Genomic DNA, 20,037 nt, shown 5'->3' with positions numbered 1-20,037 from the left:
TTTTCCATAAGTTGTTTCATTTCTTGTATGCTTTTCTACATTTGTTTCTATATTGATGCTATATTTAGAAAATTAATTTGGAGAAATAATTGAGAAAAGAAAAAGATACTGCTATTTATCATACTGTGTTTCTCTACCACTATGAAATTACTTCTTTGTAAAATTCAGACCTCCAGGTCCTCAGTAATGAAGTTCACTATGCTATGCTCCTTATACAGTATATAGAACAAGTCCATCTCCTGAACTTTGTTTTTCGTGGATGTTTGATAAAGGCTCCACTACACTCCCTGGTTTTTAGCTGCAATTTTTAGATTTAATTTCTGTGGAAGCAAACAGTTACCACTGATTTATTTTTTTCCCGAGTTCTATATCTTTCTAAAATACTTATTGGTAATTATTTATATTTTAAGATTTTTGTGCCTTCACCTTTCCAAGAAAATTATTGCTTTTCTTATTCTAGCCTGTCACACTGTGGGGATTTTGTTCTAGTAACTCAGCTACCCTGATCCAGGAGAGATGATCCTGTTTTTCTTCTATCAAAGATTTTATTTTCCCATTATTTAAGCATAACATGAATCTAAATATTTGGGAATAGTGATACATACCCATATATTGTTTATAACTGTAAAGTCTATATTAAGTAAAAACCCAATTGTTACAATTAGATGCTATGTGTGTATATCTGTGTAAACCTGTGTGTGTATTTGTATATGTGTGCATGTGTATGTGTGTGTGTGTGTGTGTGTGTATGGGTGTGCCTGTCTTATTATGAGTGCATTCTTTTTTTTTCCAGTTTCAACAAAGGATTTTGTTGAACCCCAAAAAGCAGAATTCAGGAAAGTGGCAACCTACTGCTAGGACAGTTTAGTGGCGAACCATTCTGTCACCGCCTGTCCTTACAAGGTGTGTTCACATGTACATGGCACCAGAGCAGACAAACAGGAACCCCTGGAGGGATGAGCGGTCTTGGGTGCACTTCCCTCCTTGGCAGGGCAAAGGAAGCCTCTTCTGAGCCCCCATTTGACAGAAACGCATCAGATTCCTGATAGCACAATAGTTAGAAATTTCCCCGGGCTGTTCCCAAGTTTGTTACTTATGAAAAATACAGAACTGAAAGTTTCCCCCATTTCATTATTTTCCAAGGAGGCTACAAAAGGTGACCGTCATTCTACCATGGAGCCGAGTGAGCTTCCCCTATCCCTACCTGACACTCCAGAACCCCGCAGAGGTCAGAGTTTCTACTACAGAATGCATTTCAGAGAAAGCTGGTCAGCAGAACCCTGAGATGGACGGAGGGGCAGAATGCTGTGAAGGCACAGAGTAAAGAACCCCAAGAAAGTGTTGGTGCCATTTCCATTTAATGAGCCAGTAGTAAAGTGACCTAATGACTTTGGCTGTGATCACACAGCAGGAGGTTTCTATGGAAGTGGGCCAGGACAGATGACGGTCAGCTGGTATCCTCAGGTCCACTGTGTCCGAGCAGCTGCAGCCAGCTCCCACAAAGACTTAAGGCTGCGGGGTATAACGGAGGTACTTCTTGCCAGACGGGAGATCTTTGGTGAAGACTCCTTTGGGAAATAGACTTTTGGCTTCCTCTTCAAGGATGGTGGGCAGGACCATGACGCTCTCGCCCTCCTTCCAATCAACCGGGGTAGCAACCCGTTTTGTTACTGTCCGCGGGAGAGACTTAATTACTCTGAGAATCTCATCAAAGTTCCTGCCAGTGGTGGATAGATAGCTTCAGATTCTTGTCAGGGCCAAAAATGAACACCACACGGGCCGTCACGGGCATGCCCTTTTCATCCTTCTCTGACGGATCCAGCATGCCCAAAAGGATGGCAAGTTCCCTCTTCTTGTCATCGATGATGGGGAACAGGAGCTTTTCTGTGGGCTCATCACCATTGTAAGCAATGATGTCCTTGCTCCAGGCAAGATGGTCCTCAACACTCTCTATCGAAAGAGCAATCATCTTAACATTCATCTTGGCAAACTCTGGCGCCAGCTTTGCCACTCTGCCAAGCTCTGTGGTGCACACTGGGGTAAAGTCCCGTGGGTGAGAAAAGAGAATGCCCATGAGTCTCCCAGAAAATCGTGGAAGAAGATTGGGCCGATGGTGGTATTGGCCTCAAAGTTGGGGGCTTCGTGCCCGAGAAGCAGCCCTCCCGGCATGGCGGTAGCGGTGACGCGAGGAACAAGGAGGCGCAGCCGCAGCCTGAGTGCATTCTTGTAATTTAGATCTTCAATTTGAAGTCACATCTATATTAATCTCAACATTTTCAGAAGCATGAATTTGTCTTATGATTTTTAATACTTTGAAGCAATGGAAATTATCATAAATGCATGTGGCAACTTGGGAATAATGTCACGAGTAACCACCTAAATTAAAAAAAAAAAAACCTTTGAAAACTATGTTAAATATTACAGGTAATATCCTATTAGGTTTTAAGTAGAATGTGGAAAAATACAATACAGCACATGTCTTTCAGTCATCATGACTTTTTGATTTAAATATTTCTGAACGTGTAAAAGATCTTGACTCAATTTCATAACAATATGTCTCTCAGACGCTTTCAAGTACCTGCCTTCATTTCACAGTCGTCCCACTTTCTGATAAGCCAATTGGGTTACAGAAGCGACACATTTTAAACTGTGACACTTGTGGCCGGAAAACGGAGCTTCGCTACCTGAAGAAGCAATCTGGTACAAAATGGGAGAGGGTCCTAACACGTTCACTTTCTGTCCTTCAAATTAGAGATAGGTGCTGGGATCTTAATTTTAAAACAGTAGGCACTGCATTATTTTTGTGAGCATATATATATATGTGTGTGTGTGTGTGTGTGTGTGTGTGTGTGTGTGTGTGTACACACATATATATATAATTTTATATAATTCTTATCCTTTTGAAAAGGAAAATGATATGACTTAGTTTTCTTTTGCCTTGGGCAATATGCCACTGTTTGATTTATCTTTTGTACTTGTCTTTCTTTTAACAATATGAACTGTTTCTCAGACAAGTGCAATGCTGTGTTTGACCCCACAGGGAAATGGTTTTCTTTCTAAGGAATGTGTACAAAGTACTTAATAAGTCATGTCATTTCATGATTTACTGTAGATTATACTTTCAGTGACTACAGTTAACTTTCTTGGTCTCTAGATGCCAACATTTTAATGAAAACAAGACATTTTCCACAAAATGTCAGGAACGGAGTGATCAAAGTGCTGTGGGAGCAGTTTGGTGACAGTGTGAGCTTTGAATTTCCTATTCACTTTCCAAAACATTCACTTAAAAAGCATTTATTGAAGCTGAACTGCCTTTATCAGCCTGATCAGAGCTCCATAAAGAGCATGCATGATTCAACTGCCTTTCCAAGCTTTAAAAAATATAACTTTGATATATGCCTCACAAGTGCAGCACAATAGTTTTCATGCTCACGTTTGTTAAGATTTAGTGCCGCCATTAAAGAACAGAAGGGCTCTTTGGTGGCAATCCTCAGACATACCAAATATCCCAAAGCAAAACCTTCTACAAATCAGAGATTAAGGTACTGACAAAAATTTCCACTTGATTGCAGTTTTCTCCTTTATACCTTATATCAGGAGTGACTATCTTTTCGATCAAATCTCTCAGAGAAGTGAATGGATACCCCCCCCAGAAGAAAATATCAACTGAGAGATAAAAAGTGACATTTTATATGCCTTGTCCAAGAGTCAGTCAATTTATTTAAAAGACAGTGTGTGAGTTTGACCTATACATGAAGTTTGTGGCATGTCTCTTGTCAAGTATTGATCACCGAGTCTTTGCTGTTTGCCTGCTGCAATGTAGCTAATAATCTCTTTTTATTTAGTTTGTGGCTTTGAATTCTTATCATGGCTTTGGTGATTTCTCAGGGACCTATTAGATCTTGCTTTTGCTGTGCAAATGGCTATGGAAATTAAGCTTGCTGAAGCCCTTTTCCTGTGCAAATACACTGTGTTTTCCATCAGTTCATGTGTCAAGTGGTTTGCATGCAGAATAGGCTACCTTTGGAAGCAGCTGGGTGCCATCAATCTTCATGACTTTGCTGTATACACTATTTCACCTCTACCTGGTTCAGTGGGTGATTGTAAAGGATGGCTGAGCAATCAAGCTGTTCCTTGTGACTGACATAGGCAATTCTATCTAACTCACCTCAGCACCGCCGGGTCAATGCTGGGCACTAAGAAAATTGGACACTAGGTGATGTGGCAAAATGTCCTTCACATTTTAACACATTGGCCATTTATTTTTGGTTTCAGACCTGTATTTTTGAACTTGATCCACTAGCCTAAAAAAACCGTTTTTGCTGTACATTTACACACATTGTTAAAAGAGTTTGTAAGGTTACTATAATGCCTTTATTTTTCTGAAAGTCATTATTTGTCATGAAATCTAAGAGAGAGATTTTCAAAAGTACATGTGTTTATAGAAGTAGTTAGGCTTACTTTGTTTGCATTTTAAGATTATCTACAAGAAATGAACGTTAATTACTTTTCAAGATATTGCTTAGTATAGTTGAATAAAAGTATATATGTGTGCAATAAAATGTGTAACATTTAAAACATAACATATAATATGTTACAATGAATGCTTTATTTCACCAAATATTATTTGTGTAAGTGTTCATGTTTAGATATGTTTTAAAGTATATTTGTGTTATAGTTGGATATAGATACAGATATATAATATATTTGTTCTAGCATAAATATAGTAAGTAAATTGATCCAAAGTGTTCAAAAATTTGCAATATAATGTACCATGTCTATAGATCCCACTTCATAGTTTAAAAAAAGAACACAACAGTAAATTTATTTCATTTTGCCTGTATATAATAGGCCGACATTTTCTGTTGATGTAACAGTAACAAAATGTTTCAAATTTTAAAAATATTTACTTTATTTTATATTATATGTCTATATGTGCATGAATATGAGTGTAGATGCTCACAAAGAATAGAAAAGGGTGCTGGAACCCGTGAAGCTAGAGGTACAGTAAATTGTATGCCACCAGACTAAGAATCTAACTAAGGCCCTCTACAAGAGCAGTGTGTGTTCTTTAGCCCTAACCAAATCACTCAAGATATTTCTTAAAAGCTCTCTTTTAATTAATAAAAGAGGAAAACAGTGCATTTAACTTTTTTTTATGAATCATTTCTGCTTCTCATTTTCAGTTTTTAAACCAAAATTAGGACCATATTACACATATGCAGTAGTTAGAATAGTGAGAGAGGTAACTAAATCTGTCAGCTACTTGTATATATGCCCTAAACAACTGAAAAAATAAAAAAAAAATTCTTACAAAACTAGGAAACAGTGTTTAATATGCTTAGTGATATAATACCAGGGATTCAAAATAAATATATCCTGAAAATTTGGGGAATACCTCTTAAACGTATGCTATATGAATTCTGAAAAGGTAAACAAAGTCAGAATAAGAAAAGTATGTTCTTGTTTGTAAAATCGGTAATGAAAATACATAATACTTAATGATTATTTGCTACAAACAAAAATTACTAATTAGAATATGCAAATTGCATTAGTCTACAGCACCAGAAAACATAGCAATGTGTGAAAGATTGAGTTTTGATTAAGAAGTAATTTATTGATTTAGGAGCATTGACCTGGAATAATGTTTAACAACTTGAAAAACACATCGTTGCACAAGCTAATCCTCTTGGGTAAAAACATAAAAAAAATTGAGGCCTAATCAAATGATGTTATGTCAGGTTTCTTTTTAAACAGTGAAAGAGGTGATTAAAATATCGAGAAGCTGTTCTTGGGAGAAGGACTATTTTATGTAATTAGATTGTGCTGCATTGTCAAATCTAGATTCTCCACCACTCGTCATGTATGATGAGAAAGCAGTAGAGATAGGAAGCCCATCATCAAATTGACCTATGGGAAATTGTCCTGAATGCTACACCTGAAATGTAAGAGGTCCTTGTAAACTGAGTTTTGTGAGAGGTTCAGAAAGAACAGGCCAACAGTACCCCTGTATTGGCGCATGAGATACTTGTGATTTTTGTGAAATGTGGCATAGTCAATGTATAATTCTGGAAGCTCATTTCAAAGTTTAAAACTGCCTCACATAATTATAGAATATCATATCTCAAGAGCAAGAAAAAGAAAGAAAGAAGAGAGGGAAGGAAGGAAAGCAAGGAAGGGAGGAAAGAAAGAAAGAAAGAAAGAAAGAAAGAAAGAAAGAAAGAAAGAAAGAAAAGAGAAAATGAGTACCACATAAAGAAAAATCCCATTTTTATATCCACTTTAATGAAAAAAAATTAGAGACCTAGGAATACCAGTATGTCTTTCTCAGTTCTTCAGACATGAAGCACATTTAAACCAACACTCATTGAATTAAGACTTGGAAGAATCATATAATCACAACATGATTATATGTATAACCATATAACACATTTATCTATGTAGCAGAGAAATGGAACATTTAAGTATGTTGATAGTTGTAATTGTCTGCTAATATCTGAGATCTTGGAGAAATATAACTGCCTTTTTCTAAGACTAAAGTAAAATGCAAATAAGAAATTGAATCTTGCGCAACTTAGACCATTTCTATGAATCCTGTAATACACTCGGTGGCTATATTTCCAATTCATGAATTCATAAACAGAACAAGCACAAATGGTAATTGGCACAAGACCTCTGGCTTATGTGTAAGAGCGTACAAAGGCCCTAGAACCTGATATTAGTGCCCACCTAACTTTAAATAGAACATTAGGCAATTGTAAATTTCTTATTACCGCTAGTTTGGGTTATAGTTTTGGTCACATCCATATGTAACTCTCTAGAGAGATTATGAAGAATGATAGTTGATTAGTACAAATAGAAACCCAAGCAGTATCCTCAGTTACTTCCACCAGCCAGGCAGAAGAACTTTCCTAGGGCATCATAACACAACCTTGGGTAGCTACTGTGTCATTATTCACTCTTGAAATATGATTTCTTGGGTTCTATTCTTTTACAGCTGAGCGGATAAGGAAACATTCTTGTTTCTATGTAATATGCTCCACATCAACACAATGGGTGAGCCTGTTCTCTTCCGGTCTGTATTAAGAGTTCAAAGAATTTCATTCAAATCCCCAGCTGTCCATCAGACAATTAAATAGAGTAACGTTGCTCTTTCCATCCTGAGAATCATACCAAAGTAGTAGAATATATCATATGCTTCTATTTCAGAACTCGGGAGACACAGCAGGGGGTCACAATTTGATGCCAGCCTGGGATACACAACAATTGCCAGGAAAGTCTGGGCCATGAAAGAATATATCTAAATGGAAAGAAAGAATAACAACAGACCACCTGGTGGGAGACTTTGTGCAATGTAATCTTCCTGGGTAAAGTTAACCCTGCAGTGATATGCCTGTAAAAATCACTTAAACATTTTACCTGTTCAGTGTATGACAGGAAGATGAATATCCAATGAGACTAATTGTATGTGAATATGGCAACTGTTTGCAATATCAGTCTTCTAAGGAAGACTGATGTAAGACTCTTGTTCACAGTAAGCAATTGGCTTTTTGGGGAGAAACACACAAATAAGAATTACAGGCCATTCTAATGAAATTTGAGAGCAATACTCAGAGATTATTACGAATAAATGGGGGTAAAGGACAAAAGTAAAAGAAAACTCATACCAGATTTAGCTGGTGTGCTGAGAAAATTGCAAAAGAATATAGGCAGATGAAGGTGAGAGGGAAAGAGCTGCTTCTTTTTTTTTTTTTTTTTTTTTTTTTTTTTGGTTTTTCGAGACAAGGTTTCTCTGTGGCTTTGGAGCCTGTCCTGGAACTAGCTCTGTAGACCAGGCTGGTCTCGAACTCACAGAGATCCGCCTGCTTCTGCCTCCCGAGTGCTGGGATTAAAGGCGTGCGCCACCACCGCCCGGCTAAGAGCTGCTTCTTTTATGTAGTGGTTATTTGGAGATCCTTAAATGATACTTAGGCCATGAAAGTCAACATGTCAAAATGGAAACAGAAGTATTTTCTCTCACTAACTTCTGTTTCATAGGTACTAAGTAACGCTCTCTGCCTCTTGTAACCTATCAAACAAATACTGGCATCAGTGGTGTGTTTACAGCATCTCCTCCGCAGGTGCACCTGCTTACAAGGCAGGTGGTGCTATCTGATTGTTTATGAGGGGCAAAATCAGGAATAACATTGAATTTAGTGAAGGACAGTGATAAATAATTTGTTCTGAAAAGTAACTTGCCCTCTATTTTTTTTTTAAAACTGTGCTTAGGGGAGCAGAGCGAAGAATAGGTGAAATCTGTAAAATGTCAAGAATAATTAAGAAAAATGATAGTGCTAAATATCAGCAAAGAAGATGCATCTATCCTCCTACGGTTTGTCCTTCCCATTTTCTCCCTTAGTACCAAATGTCATTTCTAATTATTTAGAAGAGTGCTTGCAAATCGGCCATATATTTTTTTAGGTGATTTTATATATTGCCTTGATAAATTACTGTTCAGATACATCCCTATACACTACTTCAATGAGGAAATTAAGCATTTACTTTTTTTTTGAAATAAAGGAAATATAATTGACTGTTTGCTCGAGGTTCTGAGTCTTTATTCTGGTGTTAAAATCCTTCGCCACTTCAAACATGTGTTGGATCTCAGTCTTCTCGATGTTTACTTTGATACCAAGGGTTTCAACTAACCATGGCCTACAGTACATTTGGACTTTCTGCAAGTAGTGCTGTATCTTCGGCAAAGCACAAATTATTGATTCACACACTGCCTATCTGAATGCCATTCTCCTCATCCTCCAGGGCTGTTGCTATGTTAATTTCAGAAATATCTTGAAGAGCAGTGCTGAGAGGATGCATCCCTGCAACACACCTACACTTATCTTAATCACCTAGTTCTCCACAGGCATTGACTGATGCAAAAGTAACTCTAAAGTCATTTTCTAATATTCCTATGATTTTCTCTGTGTACCTGTAGAATCTCAGTTTCCCAAAATCCTTTCCTTGAAATGCTATTGAATGCCTTCCTGAAGTCAATGTAGCAGACATATAAGTCTTTTCCAAAGTCTTCACAGTCTTTTTCCAGTTGCTTCAAAGTGAAGATCCTGATCAACTGTGCTCCTGTTAGCTCAAAAGCCACAGTGGCCCTCTGCTAGGATTTCTTCTCTTCTACCCTTGATCCTTGCAGGATAATGGAAGAGAAGGATCTTGCTGCTATGGCACAACAAACTAATGTCTTTGTAATTTTAGCAGCTCAGCTTGCCCTTCTTATTGTGTATGGAAATTATATCTGAGTGTTTCCATTCTGTGGGAATCACGTCATGTTCTTATATCTCTCTGAATAGCCTGAGTAGTGCCTTAGCTCCTGAGCCTATTGTAGCCTCCTTCAGCTCTTCCACCATGAGGTCATCTACTCCTGGGGCCTTCCTGCATTTCACACTCCTGATAGCTTTCTCTGTCTCACTCCTGTCAATATTTAATATTTCCTCATCTCTGGCGTTTGAGTGGCAGCCGAAATGTTTTTTTTCCTGTAGTCTACGTTGACAGCATTAGGGTCATTGTATAGGGTGTCAAAGTATTGTCTCCATCTTTGCTCTACTTCCCCTCATTCTGTTAATAAATGACCTTGCCCATCTTTAATCACCTGAATCTGAGGAGCTTATCTGGCATTTATCCATCTGATAGCTTTGTGAACAGATGTGTTTTATTATGGAGTCTAGCCTCTTCAGCCTCTTTGCATATACCTTGAATATAGAGCTCTCTTTCCTTCTTTGCTATTCTCTTGACCTCCCTGCACAGACAGTTGTGGTGTTTTGCTGCCTGAGGATTGTCTTTTCATTGCTCTTTAGCTTCGTTCTTTCTTCTGCTGTTTGTCTTGAGTTGCCTTCTTTCTAACTCTGAAACCTGGCCAGTGAACTTCTCCTCAGAACAGTCCCTGAATATGTTTGAGATGGCATGTCTCAGGAGAATTTTAGGCATCACTCAAAGAAATAGGCTGAAAAATGATGGCATTAAGAAACATCTTCATCTACATAGGGAAGTAAACTACAAGATGCAACAACGGCCCTTGAAATGCTTCAGCCATGTCATGAGAATGAATAACTACAGTTACCTGAAGATAACATTTCTTGAAGGAGTGCATAGGATAAGGTGAAAAGGAAGGTCAAATAAACATTGACATACACCAAAAATAAGACTGGACCTTTAGCTATGGTAGTAACACAATCATCTAGGACTGCCTAGGATAGACAATTGGAGAACCGCCATAAATGGCTTCCCATGCATGCTTAAGTATTGCCGGGGCATAAATAATGAATAATGATGTACTGAGGAGACACAGAATACCATTTAAATTGCTTTAAAACCTTGAAAGGCAAGCATGGTACACAAATTAAGAATATAGAGACACAGTGTGGCCAACAAATGTATTCATAATCAATTAACTGTGAAAAATACCAGTGAATAAAACAAGTTCTTAGGTATATTATATTCCTTCAGAATGGAGATAAAAGAATAAAGAAAACCCTTTAATAATTATTCCCTTTATATGATAATGTTCAGGGATAGTACCTGACTATAGAAAACTGATATCACTTATGCTTAATCGTTATCATTACAGCTGTATCTTAACAGTAGACAAGTTACATCTTAACAGTAGACAAGTTTTCAAAATTTTCTAATATTCATATATTTTCATGAATAACAATTTTAAAGCCTTAATTATCTAATGAATTATGTATCATATATACATATATAGAAAGAGAAAGAACAAAATACATGTATAAAATGACAAAGATATTTTTCTTGTAGGTCTTATGATGGCTTTACTAAAAATAAAGTACTTAATTAAAAAAATCATCTATATTTTAACATATTTAGGGGTGGGACAGGGTTACATTTAGTTGAGATGTTGACCAAGAGTGTTACATGAGAATCCCACCGAAACCCAGGTTTGTGCTAAGGCAAAAGGTGGTTCTCTACAAACTGACAATAGAGCACTTTTGTTGAGGACAGCACCTACACAACTCATTTAACAGGTCAAAGTTGAGCTGGTTCATGTATGGGGACTTCACCACTACATTCTACTCCCAAAAAGTTCTATAAGTACTTTTGCAGCAATAATAATAATAATAATTAATAATAATAATTAATAATAAAAATAATAATATAACCATGGACACCAAGTCAGTCACAAAACCTTTAACCTACAATCTGTCCTGTCTTAAAAATATACTGAGGCAAAGATGGCACCAAACTTAAAAGACTAGCCATCTAATATCTGATGTGATTCAAGGCCAACAGCAAAGAACCAATACCTGCCTGTCACTGCATACATAACTAGCAATCGGAGACTAGATGACCCAGAAAGGCTGACAGTAAACAAGTCAATAAATGCAATACAACATACAAATTGTCTTAGTATAGAAAAGTCTTGTTCTTCTTAGTTAATGCAGAAAAGACTTATGACAAAATCCAACATGTTTTCCTTATAAAATCCCTGTAAAAATAGAGTCAGAGGACACAGAGCTCAACATGATAAAGGCTCCGTAAAACAATGTATTGAAAATAGTATGTTAAATGGGAAACAGCTTGATGTATCTCCATAAAATCAGGAAGAAAACTGGACTTCCCATTATCTCTTCCTCTTTGGTGGTGCCCCATTCAGGTAAAGACAATAATCAATAATCCTCTTGGGTATTTATCAAAGAGTGAGCTCAATATGATGTTTTTGTGCTTTTCTCTGTGTCATCCATCTGTCCCCATTTTATCTGCGCCAGACAAAGAGCTTTGTTCGATCTTTATTGAACAGCACATAAAATGTGGTATGGGTAAGGCATGAGGAATCTTTTGTCTTAATCACTGTTTACCAGCATTTACAGAGGAAGAAGTTATTTCACTGACCCACAATAACAATCAAGCCACAAAGGAAAGTTATTAATCTATATTCTCGCCTTGCTGCAAACATTTATTGTGGCTATTTTTCTTCACAGTTAGTTTGAAACTGTTATCAGCTTTAACAAATGATTGTCATAATACACACATATATACTCTACACTATTCTGGGCCAGGGGAAAGAAAGAATCCATAATGTATCCCATTTCTATTCAGATATTCATTTCCCTCATCAGAACACATAATAACCACTCATTTATTTGATAACTAAAAATATCTTTCTATTGTCATTACATGTAGTACATGATTTAGTCTTAAAAATGTAAGTTTTTACAAAGTCCTTAATATTTAGTCATAAAAGTTATTTTCACATTTTTTGGTATGAAAGATAATACTTTTATTACTTTATTTTGTATCCCCACTTCTGTGGAGCAATAGGATACCAAAATTTTGTCATTTAAGATTCCAATTTCAAAGTTTTAAGGAATGTTAATAGTGACACCAAAAACAAATATATCTTAGGAAGATAACTAGAAGTTACAAATAAATAGCTAGCCAGGCAACACTAATAAAAATATATAACTAAAATATGGATACTTTTATTGAACCAATATTCAAAAGATGAACCAATATTCAAAAATGATTACAGCAGGAAGATTCAGCACTGATCTCTGAAAAAACCTGAGCATTAAACATTTTCTTGTACTGTTCTTTATCATTTGTAATTTCCTTTCTGAGGAACCATCAGAAGAAACTGAAGGTCATAGTGACACACACAGATTTTCAGACCCTAGAATGTGTTTGAAAGCTCCATATATTTTTTGAAAGACACCAATTTTTTCCTTTAAAAAAATTTAAATACTTTTTTTTCAATACAATATATTCTGATTATGATTACTCCTCAAAACCTCGTCCCAGGTACTCTGAACTTCCCCACCCACCAAAATCCAGAACTTTCTTTCTTTTTGTCACTAGAAACAGACATTTAATAAAAAAATAATTAATAAAATAGAAGTAAACCAGAATAGGACAAAACAAACAAACAAAGTGCAGAAAAGCACAAATACACATATGGACACACAAATGTTTGCAAACACAGAATTTCTGTTTAAAAAAAAGAAACTGACAAACCGTTATGTAACAGAGCACCTCCAACAAAGGCTTTGAGTCCATTTTCTATTGTTCATGGACCATTGTTAAGGAATCAGGCCTTGAGGGTGTTTTTTGTTGTTGTTTTGGTTTGGTTTGGTTTGGTTTGTTTGTTTGATTTTATTCATTGAGGCTCCATTAGTGAAGCCTAATTATTTATCTGAAAATGCTTATCAAATGGATATAGGCTCTGGTCTAAGGACAGGGAATTGGGTACAGTTCCTGTGTGTTTACTGGGACCACAAAAGGCCCAGCACTGTGCAGGCCCAGAGTAAGATGCTCCAAGCCTTGGGAGTTCTTGACTTCATTGGTCTTGCTTTATTTTAAAGGTCTTGTATGCCTTCTTTTCTCTCTGGCTCTTCCAATATTTTTGCCTTCTCTTCCATAGGATTGCCTGAGCAAGGAGTGGAAGGATTTGATGAAACCATCCCATTTAGAACTGGATGTTCTATGGCATCTCATTCTTCATACACATTTTCTTGCCATGGGTCTCTGCACTTGTTTCCATCTGCTGCAGTAAGAACTTTCTCTGATACTGACTGATCAAGTTATAGATCTATGAGTAGAGCAATATATCAATAGGATTCATTTGATTGCTGCATATATTTAGTTAAACAATAGTATTTGGTTTAATGATAAGTGTCTGGACTTTTTAGTCTGAGATTTCCGCCCAGCCAAGCTGTTTCAGGATGGGCTCCCTCTCACAAAATGGGCCTTAAATTGAGGCAGATATTGGCTGTTTAATCCCACAGATTGTGCTACCATTTCACTAGTGCACCGTGTAAGAAGGCAACCATTTTAAAGTACAAAGCTTGAAGCTGAGTAGGCACTTACCTTTCTTTGGTATTGTGCAGACAGAGTACCTTTCTGCATCCTAAACACTAGTCAATAGGGATGAAGGCTCTAGATGGCCACCAGCTACTCCCCCATGCTCATTGAGTTATCTAGGTGTTGTCTTCAGCAACAGAGCCTTTCAATTCTATGAGGTCAAATTGATAAATTGATGTTCTTAGTTCCTATGTTATCAGTGTTCTATTAAGAATGACTTTCCTTGTGCGAATGAGTTCCAAGGTATCCTACACATTTTTCTCTCAGGTTCAGTGTATCTGGCCTCATGTTGAAGTCTCTGATCCATTTAGAGTAGAATTTTGTGCATGGCAATAAGTAGTGATCTATTGGTTTTCTACTACATCCAGTTATGTCAACCATATGTTGACGTTTGAAGATGTTGTCTTTTTTCCAGTGTTTATACCTGGCCTCTTTATCAAAATGAAGTTTCTCTTCTTGTGGGAACTTTTGTCTTGATCTTTAAACTGATTTCATTGATCAATGGTTCTGTTTTCATGAGAATACCATAGTTTTTTTTTTTGTTTCCATTGCTCTGTAGTACAGTTTGTGATTGATGAGGGTGATACCTCAAGTAGTTCTTTTATTATTAAGTATTGTTTTAGATGTCTTAGCTTCCTTTTTTTCCATATGAAGCTGTATGCTATCTTATCAATTTCTATGAATATGTGTATGGGAATTTTGACTGCGATTGCATTGAATCTGTAGATTACTTTGGACTGTCAGGCCTTTTATACTGAATTATTATAACAATTCACTAATATTACCTTTCCATCTTCTTATATGTTTTTAAATTTCATTCCTAAATTTTGTAATCTTTTTATCACACAAACTTTTACTTTCTTGGTTAGAGTTATCCCAAGATACTTTTGCATCTATTTTGAAGGTATTATAATCTTTACTTCTTTTTAAAGTTCATTTGTCATTAGTATATAGGAGGCTACTGATTTTTATGTATTCAACTTGTACCCAGTTACTTTGCTGAAAGTGTCTATCAGTCTAGGAGTCATGCAGGGGAAATTTTAGAGTCACTAATTTATACAATTGTGTCATATGCAAATAAATATATATTGTCTTCTTCCTTTTTTGTTTTTATCCCCTTTATCTACTTCACCTTTCTTTTTATCTAGCTAAGACTTCAAGACCTATTATACCTATTATATAGGTATGGAGAGAGCAGTAAACTTATCTAGTTCCTGCTTTAGTAGAAATCATTGAGTTTGTCTTTTCTTGAGTTGTTATTAGGTGTGGGTTGATATACATTGACTTTCTTGATTGATATATGTCCCTTGTATACCTAAAGTACTTTTATCATTATGTGCCTTTAAATTTTCTTTCCAAAGGGGTTTTCAATATCTCGTTAGATGATCATACTACTTTTTTGTCTTTCAGACTGTTTATAAGATAGATTACATTTATTTATTTACATGTACTCACTCATCCCTGTAAGACTGGGATGTAGCATACTTGATCATTGTGAATGATCTATTTGATGTATCTTGGATTGAAATGAGTATTTTTACATCTATGCTCATAGTAGAAATTGATAGGTAACTCTGTTGGTTTTTTATGTCACTTAGGTATCAGGGTAACTGGGACCTTGCAATAAGAAATGGACAATGGTCCTTATGTTTCTGTTTTGTAGGATAATCTGGGAAGTATTGGCTTTAATTTTTCTTTGAATGTCTGGGAGATTTCTGTGCAAAGATTATCTGAATATAGGCTTATTTTGGTTGGTAGATTTTAATTACTACCCTTTTCTCAATTTTATTTGTAGGTTTCTTTAATTTGCCAATCTGCTCTTGATTTAACTTTGACTGGTGGTGTATATCAGGAAAATTATGCATTCTTTTTAGATTTAACAATTTAGTACATTTCAGATATTTTAAAATTTGTCTTAATTGTCTGTTGTTTTTTCTTTTTTATCTAATTTTATCAAGTTATATTTATCTTTTCCTTTCAGTTAATGCATTTAAGAATTTGTCAATCTTATTAATTTTTCAAAGAACTAATTCTTTGCTTCATTGATACACTCTATTGTTTTTTATTGTTTGTATGTTATTGAATTTGATTGACCTCCCTTCTACTCCTTTTGGGATTTATTTCTTCTTTCTGTTCTAGAAATTTCTAGTATGGTACTGAGTTATTAATGGGTGATCTCTCCCTTCTTTATGTACTTGCTTCTTGGAATCACCTACACAGACTCCCATAAGTTTTGGTATGTATTTTTTTCTTTTTTTTTCAATTCTACAGTACATTTAATATCTTTCTCAATTTCTCTTTTTGGCATAATTTTCATTCATGGTCAAGTTTTCAGTTTTCATGCATTTGTAAGTTTTCTGTCTTTTTGTTGTTGTTGTTTTTAATATACGACTTTAATCTTTGGTGGTCAGATAAGATACTTGGTGTTGTTTCTATATTCTTGTACCTGTTGAGGCTTGCTTTGTGTCCAAGTATACAACTGATTTCAGAGACAGTCCCATGATCTGCTAAAATATATATATATTTCTGTTGTATTTTGGAGAAATGTTCTGTAAATACAGTTTAGGTCCAGTTTTTATGACAACCTATTATCTTCTTCATTTCTCTGTTAAGTCTTCATTTAGATGACCTGTGTATTGGTGACAGTTGAATAATACAGCAACCTACTCTCCGTTTGTGAGGATAAGTTTGGAATTTCAGCTGTAGTAGAATGTCATGAAATCTATGGGAAGATTTCATGGGTTCCCATTATTTTGTTATGGCGGTTTGAATTTTCCCACTCTTAATTTTACTGGTCTGATTTTATTTTTTTTTCTTGTGTTTTTTTTTTTTTCTTGTGTTTTCTTGAGAGTGGTTAATTTCTTCTGATTAATATTTTCACTGAAATACCTTCTGTGCTGCATATTTGTAGACAGATGCTGTTTAGAATTGGTTTTATCTTGAAGCTTTTTTCAATCTACTGTGATTGAAAGTTCTGCTTGATGTGATAGTCTGGTCTGGCATCTCTTTTCTCTTAGGATTTGTAGAACAGAACATCCGTCTAGGTCCTTTGTCTGTTAGAGTCTCCATTGAAAAGTGAGGTGTAGAGATAACTGAGGTCCTAGGCTGGTGTTGATCTGCCCATGGAGCTACGCAGTCGAAGGAGCCAGGGGTGGAAGATGTCAGAAAGCTTGGCTGAGGAGGAAATAAAAACTGAACAGGAGGTGGAAGAGGGAATGGACATTTCCACTCGCTCCAAAGATCCTGGCTCTACAGAGCGAACGGCTCAGAAACGGAAGTTCCCCAGCCCTCCACATTCCTCCAATGGCCATTCGCCCCAAGACTCCTCCACAAGCCCCATTAAAAAGAAAAAGAAACCCGGCTGACTGAACAGTAGCAATGAGGAGCAGTCAGAGCTAAGACATGGTCCGTTTTGCTATATGAAGCAGCCACTCAGCACAGACCCTGTTGATGTTGTACCGCAGGACGGACAGAATGATTTCTACTGCTGGGTTTGTCACCGGGAAGGACAACTCCTTTGCTGTGAGCTCTGTCCCCGGGTTTATCACGCTAAGTGTCTGAGACTGACATCGGAACCAGAGGGGGACTGGTTTTGTCCTGAATGTGAGAAGATTACAGTAGCAGAATGCATAGAGACACAGAGCAAAGCCATGACGATGCTGACCATTGAACAGCTGTCCTACCTGCTTAAGTTTTCCATTCATAAAATGAAGCGGCCAGGGACAGACGCTTTCCAGAAGCCTGTTCCCTTGGAGCAGCATCCCGACTATGCAGGATACATTTTCCACCCCATGGACCTTTGTACCTTGGAAAAGAACGCGAAAAAGAAGATGTACGGCTGCACGGTGGCCTTCCTGGCTGATGCCAAGTGGATCCTTCACAACTGCATTATTTATAATGGGGGAAATCACAAGTTGACTCAAATAGCAAAAGTCGTCATCAAGATCTGTGAGCATGAGATGAATGAAATTGAAGTATGTCCAGAGTGCTATCTTGCTGCTTGCCAAAAACGAGACAACTGGTTCTGTGAACCTTGTAGCAATCTGCACCTGAAGAGGTTCCCATTCTGGCCAGCGAAAGCTCTGAGGGACAAAGATGGGCAGGTTGATGCCCGTTTCTTTGGACAACATGACAGTGCCTGGGTCCCCATCAATAATTGCTACCTCATGTCTAAAGAAATCCCCTTTTCTGTGAAAAAGACTAAATGTATCTTCAACAGCGCCACGCAAGAGATGGAAGTTTACGTGGAGAATATACGGCGGAAGTTTGGGGTTTTTAACTATTCCCCGTTCAGGACGCCATACACCCCCAATAGCCAGTACCAAATGCTGCTCGATCCCAGCAACCCCAGCGCCGGCACTGCTAAGACAGGTAAGCAGGAGAAGGTGAAGCTCAATTTTGACATGACAGCGTCCCCCAAGATCCTCCTGAGCAAGCCCCTTCTGAGCGGGGGGCTCAGGCCGCAGGATCTCCCTGTCCGACATGCCACGCTCCCCCACCAGTACGAACTCTTCCGTGCACACGGGATCCGACGTGGAGCAGGACCCCGAGAAGAAGGTCCCATCCAGCCACTTCAGCACAAGTGAAGAGTCCATGGACTTCCTTGATAAGAGCACAGCTTCCCCAGCCTCCACAAAGACGGGGCAAGCAGGGAGCCTGTCTGGCAGCCTGAAGCCTTTCTCTCCGCAAGCACCGACACCCATCATGACGAAGACAGACAAGACCTCTACCACTGGGAGCATCCTGAACCTGAACCTGGATCGAAGCAAAGCCGAGATGGACTTGAAGGAGCTCAGTGAGTCGGTCCAGCAGTCGGCCCCCGTCCCTCTCATCTCTCCCAAGCGGCAAATTCGAAACCGGTTCCAGCTCAACCTGGACAAAACCATAGAGAGCTGCAAAGCACAACTAGGCATAAATGAGATCTCCGAGGATGTTTACACTGCTGTGGAGCACAGCGATTCAGAGAACTCCGAAAAGTCAGAGAGCAGCGACAGTGAGTATGTCAGTGACGAGGAACAGAAGCCCAAGAATGAGCAGGAGGACCCTGAGGAAAAAGAGGGGAGTCGGGTGGACAAAGAGGCCCCTGCCTTTTTAAAAAAAAAAAAAAGCCCAAACCCGCAAACCCGGTGGAGGTCAAAGAGGAAGCGAAGAGTAACTTGCCAGCCAGTGAGAAGGCTGAGCCTGCACCAGCCAAGGACAAGGCCAGCCCTGAGCCTGAGAAGGACTCAGAGAAGGCAAAGCCTTCGCCTTACCCTACAAAGGACAAGCTGAAGGGGAAAGGCTACACGGATTCCCCCACAGTGCATTTGGGCTTGGACTCCGACTCCGAGAGTGAACTTGTCATAGACTTAGGAGAAGATCCTTCTGGGCGGGAGGGTCGCAAAAACAAGAAGGAGCCCAAGGTACCATCACCTAAGCAGGATGGTAAACCGCCACAGTCTACGGCAGCTGGCAACCAGTCTTCCCCAGAGACGCCAGTGCTCACCCCCTCGGCCACCCAAGCCCCCGCGGCTGGCGTCACAGTGGCCTCCACCACCAGCACAATGTCGACCCGTCACAGTCACAGCACCAGCCACCGCCGTCACAGGAAGCCCAGTGAAGAAGCAGTGGCCGCTGTTACCGAAGGAGACTGCCCCCCGCCGTGCAGCGGGTCGTGTGGAACTCATCAACTGTACAGCAGAAGGAGGTCACCCAGAGCCCATCGACTTCCACCTTTCAAATTCCCAACACTCAGGCTCTGCCCGTGGGCTTGGCTGGGCTGCAGGACAGCGACTTGACTCCATCCCAGCATGGGCCTTGGCTGGGACTGCTGGACCTCGTGAGCCCAACACTTTAGGTGTAAGTAGGTACACTTTGTGACGTCACTGACCTAGCCTACCTTCCTTTTTCATATCTATACTGACCTTAACTTATAAGAAAAAAGAAAGAAAAACAAGTTATATATAAAAGAAATCTACAATGAAAAGAATGTTTTGCTAATCCAGAGGGCTGGCTAGTTAGCTCTCTGGTATCACTATGGTGTCAGGGCTGGGCCCAGGAATGGCTATTCTCACACAGGTCCTCCTCCTTGGATACTCAGGGGTTGGAGGGGGGGTAGCCACTGTCGCTCTGCAGCACACCACGGTCGGGGCTCTCAGGCTGTGCTGTCCTGGACCCGCCACACCAAGCCAT

The 20,037-nt window shown here is 38.5% G+C and overlaps 2 pseudogenes; one reads left to right on the top strand and one right to left on the bottom strand.

Annotated features, from left to right (window-relative positions):
- Positions 1-1,239: 1,239 nt before the first annotated feature.
- On the bottom strand, positions 1,240-2,169 carry LOC101988581 (annotated as a pseudogene).
- Positions 2,170-17,036: 14,867 nt separating this feature from the next.
- LOC101996835 lies at positions 17,037-19,702 on the top strand (annotated as a pseudogene).
- Positions 19,703-20,037: the final 335 nt, after the last annotated feature.

Source organism: Microtus ochrogaster, unplaced genomic scaffold (assembly GCF_000317375.1).
Source record: "Microtus ochrogaster isolate Prairie Vole_2 unplaced genomic scaffold, MicOch1.0 UNK2, whole genome shotgun sequence".
In the NCBI taxonomy this organism is placed as follows: domain Eukaryota; kingdom Metazoa; phylum Chordata; class Mammalia; order Rodentia; family Cricetidae; genus Microtus; species Microtus ochrogaster.
This window is presented reverse-complemented; position numbering and strand designations above follow the sequence as displayed.